The sequence below is a fragment of the Temnothorax americanus genome, unplaced genomic scaffold (assembly GCF_048541705.1).
Source record: "Temnothorax americanus isolate GAGA-0224 unplaced genomic scaffold, ASM4854170v1 Scaffold199, whole genome shotgun sequence".
Lineage (NCBI taxonomy): Eukaryota > Metazoa > Arthropoda > Insecta > Hymenoptera > Formicidae > Temnothorax > Temnothorax americanus.
The window spans coordinates 7401-12500 of record NW_027509337.1 but is presented as its reverse complement, the minus strand read 5'-3'; the positions used below and the strand labels follow the sequence as shown (position 1 = coordinate 12500).

The 5100-nt window shown below is 58.3% G+C and overlaps 1 pseudogene; it reads left to right on the top strand.

The window, feature by feature from the left end:
* Positions 1-398: 398 nt before the first annotated feature.
* Positions 399-3491, top strand: LOC143896772 (large subunit ribosomal RNA; annotated as a pseudogene).
* Positions 3492-5100: the final 1609 nt, after the last annotated feature.

The window sequence follows — 5100 nt, the reverse complement described above, 5'->3', positions numbered from 1 at the left end:
TCGTCCGAAATGATAGGGGAGAGGATGTGACTGAGCGGTTAACGCGCGTGACGGTGTCGTCGCGCCGCCGCAGCCGTCGCCGCCGCCGTCCGGAGACGCTCGTCTCTCGGAGCTGCTGTGGCTTTTTGCGCGGCGCCGATCGCCACGTCGCGCCGCGATCACACACGTAGCGGTGTATCGGGCGAGCCGACCGCGTGAACCGAGTCCACGAAAGTTGTGTAACAACTTAGAGGTTAGGACCGGCACGCGTCGTCGTGTACTCGTCGAACGACCGCGTGTGTTTGTGTATCGTATCGCAACACCGTCTATCCTGTCCCCCCTGTCGTGTTGCGCACGACGACGACGAACCGTCGCGTCTCGTCGCGCGTGCGTATAATATGATATATTTTTGATTTCGACGACCTCAGAGCAGGCGAGATTACCCGCTGAATTTAAGCATATTATTAAGCGGAGGAAAAGAAACTAACTAGGATTTCCTTAGTAGCGGCGAGCGAACAGGAAAGAGCCCAGCACCGAATCCCGCGGTTCCGCCGCAGGGAAATGTGGTGTTTGGGAGGGTCCGCTTATCCCGAGGCGTCGCGCCGCGTTCAAGTCCATCTTGAATGGGGCCATTTACCCGCAGAGGGTGCCAGGCCCGTAGCGACCGGTGCGCGTCTCGGGAGGATCTCTCCTTAGAGTCGGGTTGCTTGAGAGTGCAGCTCTAAGCGGGTGGTAAACTCCATCTAAGGCTAAATACGACCACGAGACCGATAGCGAACAAGTACCGTGAGGGAAAGTTGAAAAGAACTTTGAAGAGAGAGTTCAAGAGTACGTGAAACCGTTCAGGGGTAAACCTAAGAAACCCAAAAGATCGAACGGGGAGATTCATCGTCAGCGACGCTGGCTTCGCGTCGGTGGGCGATGTCCCGCGCGGGTCCTCGCGGCTCGCGCGCGGGCACGCTGCCGTGCGTTCGACGTCCGGCGTTCGTCGTCGTGCACTTCTCCCCTAGTAGAACGTCGCGACCCGCTGGGTGTCGGTCTACGGCCCGGGTGCGGTGACTGACGCGTCGTCGGTAAAACGGCACGCGTCAAACCCCCGGTTGCCCTGGCCGGCTGCCCGGCGGTACACGCAAGGTATCAGGCCGCACGTTTTCGTATGAAACGCGCTCGCGCGCGCCCGTTCACCTCGGTGTGCGAGCGCGTGTGTGTCGCGCTAATTGGTTGTGCGTCGAGGCCGTCGCAAGCGCGCGCCACGGTACACGGAGGCTAACGGACCTCGTGCCGTCACCGGTCCTGGCCCGCTGTTGGTCGTACGGTTAACCTTCGACAGGCCTGCGTAACGTTCCATCCACTCTAACCCCGGGCCTCTTCATCGGGGGTTCGGCGGCGGCGGGTGGGACCGATACCGGTCGGCGACGCTACTGCTTTGGGTACTCTTAGGACCCGTCTTGAAACACGGACCAAGGAGTCTAACATGTACGCGAGTCATTGGGACTTGAGCGAGATACCTAAAGGCGTAATGAAAGTGAAGGTCGGCCCTGGTTGTCGACCGAGGGAGGATGGGCCGCGTCGCGATGCGGCTCCGCACTCCCGGGGCGTCTCGTTCTCATCGCGAGAAGAGGCGCACCCAGAGCGTACACGTTGGGACCCGAAAGATGGTGAACTATGCCTGGTCAGGACGAAGTCAGGGGAAACCCTGATGGAGGTCCGTAGCGATTCTGACGTGCAAATCGATCGTCGGAACTGGGTATAGGGGCGAAAGACTAATCGAACCATCTAGTAGCTGGTTCCCTCCGAAGTTTCCCTCAGGATAGCTGGCACTCGGCCGTTCCGCACGGAACGCGCGCGAGTCTCATCTGGTAAAGCGAATGATTAGAGGCCTTGGGGCCGAAACGACCTCAACCTATTCTCAAACTTTAAATGGGTGAGATCTCTGGCTTTCTTGAATTATGAAGCCACGAGCATCTTTTTGACGGATCAGAGTGCCAAGTGGGCCATTTTTGGTAAGCAGAACTGGCGCTGTGGGATGAACCAAACGCAGAGTTAAGGCGCCCAACTCGACGCTCATGGGACACCATGAAAGGCGTTGGTTGCTTAAGACAGCAGGACGGTGGCCATGGAAGTCGGAATCCGCTAAGGAGTGTGTAACAACTCACCTGCCGAAGCAACTAGCCCTGAAAATGGATGGCGCTGAAGCGTCGAGCCTATACTCTGCCGTCAGCGGCAAGTGGGGCGGTCGTCGCGCCGGTGGTTCGGAGTTCGCTCTCTCTGCCGCGCCGGCGCCGCCACGAAGCCCTGACGAGTAGGAGGGTCGCGGCGGTGTGCGCAGAAGGGTCTGGGCGCGAGCCTGCCTGGAGCCGCCGTCGGTGCAGATCTTGGTGGTAGTAGCAAATACTCCAGCGAGGCCCTGGAGGACTGACGTGGAGAAGGGTTTCGTGTGAACAGCCGTTGCACACGAGTCAGTCGATCCTAAGCCCTAGGAGAAATCCTATGTCAATGACGGCGTACGATATTCGAGTGTTGTTGTTTGCGCTCACGGGGGGGGCACAACACACACACAGTGTGGTTGTTTGTGTGACCCCGTTGAGTTGAGAGACGAGAGACACACGCCCGTCGGGCGAAAGGGAATCCGGTTCCTATTCCGGAACCCGGCAGCGGAACCGCATACAATTCGGGCCCTCGTAAGAGTGTTCGTCGGGGTAACCCAAAATGACCTGGAGACGCCGTCGGGAGATCCGGGAAGAGTTTTCTTTTCTGTATAAGCGTTCGAGTTCCCTGGAAACCTCTAGCAGGGAGATAGGGTTTGGAACGCGAAGAGCACCGCAGTTGCGGCGGTGTCCGGATCTTCCCCTCGGACCTTGAAAATCCAGGAGAGGGCCACGTGGAGGTGTCGCGCCGGTTCGTACCCATATCCGCAGCAGGTCTCCAAGGTAAAGAGCCTCTAGTCGATAGACTAATGTAGGTAAGGGAAGTCGGCAAATTGGATCCGTAACTTCGGAATAAGGATTGGCTCTGAGGAGCGGGGCGTGTCGGGCTTGGTCGGGAAGCGGGTTTGGCTGACGTGCCGGGCCTGGGCGAGGTGAACCGATCGGCGTTCTCGCGCCGGTCCCGGGGATCCGAGCTCGGTCCCGTGCCTTGGCCTCCCGCGGATCTTCCTTGCTGCGAGGCTTCCGTGGCGGCGCGAGTCGTCGTGGTCGTCCTCTTCGGCCGCCATTCAACGCTCAGCTCAGAACTGGCACGGACTAGGGGAATCCGACTGTCTAATTAAAACAAAGCATTGCGATGGCCCTCGCGGGTGTTGACGCAATGTGATTTCTGCCCAGTGCTCTGAATGTCAACGTGAAGAAATTCAAGCAAGCGCGGGTAAACGGCGGGAGTAACTATGACTCTCTTAAGGTAGCCAAATGCCTCGTCATCTAATTAGTGACGCGCATGAATGGATTAACGAGATTCCCACTGTCCCTATCTACTGGTGAGAGTAGACATGACTTACGGGAAATAGCGCTTTCAGTGAACGGTGCTCACGTGCTGAGAGAAGTAGAGAGATGCGGCGTGTTGCTGCTTATAAGTACAGGGATAACTGCTCGGGCGGCGGTTTAGGATCGGTTGGCACTCGCCTGTGTCACGATCTTGCCGTCCGCTCGAGAAATACGGGCCGTCCTCTAGGCGTGCTCGCGATGCTGTCTGGTGATCCCGAAATGGGGTAAAAGGGCTCAGTGGAGCTCCCGGGTGTCTCTCTTTGAGACGTGGCGTACCCGGAGAGCTAGCTGGCCCGTCCCGGCAGTGTTGCGAGTGAGAGGCGATCCAAGGGCGTTCTGCTCTCCTGCTGTGTTGCGCCACGCACGGCGGGGGAGTAGGGCGTCATAACACGTAGGTGTTATTTGAACGGTGGGTGACAACCCCCGACAGATTTTTAGAAAGCAGCGCGCCGCGGAAAACTGTAGAATGAGTCGTCGTGCTCGGTTCGGTTTAGTTGCTCTTGTAAAGCAGCACGCCGCGAGAGGCCTGGCGTCGCGAGTCGTCGAGCTCGAAGTGACGCGCCGTGGGCGAACCTGGTTTTCTCGTGGGTGTTGCCGTCGGCGGCGACTCTGCCGTCGGCGGGGGCGGCACGCCGCGTGAGTGCCCGCCAAAGCGGCACGCCGCTGAGCGGCCGTCGTCGGCGGGGGCGGCGCGCCGCGTGTCTGCCCACAAAGCAACACGCGGCTGGGCTGCTCGCCGTCGGGGGCGGCACGCCGCGGAAAACTTTAGGTTTGATTGCTAAACACCACCTAAAGCAACACGCGGCGCCGATCTTTTGGGTTCGGCGATCTTTTTCGGGTCGTATTAAGTCATGATCTACAGGACTGTTGAAGCGCAATACATGCTGTGCCGCAGCACTTAGCCTATCACAGTCAAGCCGAACTCCACCTCCATCGTGGTTCCCACCGGTAACTATGATTTGGCTCGGGCTTTGGCCTTAGCCGTCGTAGGCCAACGGAGTTAAGGCGATACGCGGGCTTCCCCCGGCCAGCGGGCCTTCGGGTTGCTACCGGCTCTTTCCGGAGGGGGTGCGGGGGTTCTGGGGGGTGTGTGAGTGTGTGCGTGTCGATGTTTGTTTGTGTGTCTGTAATTGTAACCGTCGGGTGTCAGAGATGCGGTCGGGTGTCGATGGATATTTCTCGGAGACTAACCAAGTGGGGAGTAGTAGACCCCACGACCGTAGGATGCGGTCACGTTAGTACCTGACCTCTGCGGCGTAATAAATGGTAAGTTCTGGCCTAGCGCCAGTAAAGTCCATGTGAAACCGCATGTTCAATGTGGGAGAACCGCTGTCCGTGTCCGGGCGGAGCCTATTCGGGAGTTGAAGTTGGCCCCCCCGGGCGCATGTGTGGAGGATTAGCTGATCACTATTTCCTCATATCCTGCTAGTGGGAAGATACACTGGCAACGTCTAGCCCGAACTTTGAGTGGGCGGTGTCTCGGAGCATACGTGCTCAATCAGTAGGGGTGACGTTAAACCTTTAGCATCAAATTACATAACCTTTTTATAGAGTCACGTCTGCATGAATAGGGCTGATCACCCGACAAGCTGCTTCTCAGCTTTCATGCAGTTTAACTAGGGTTTTGAAACGGCGGGGATAG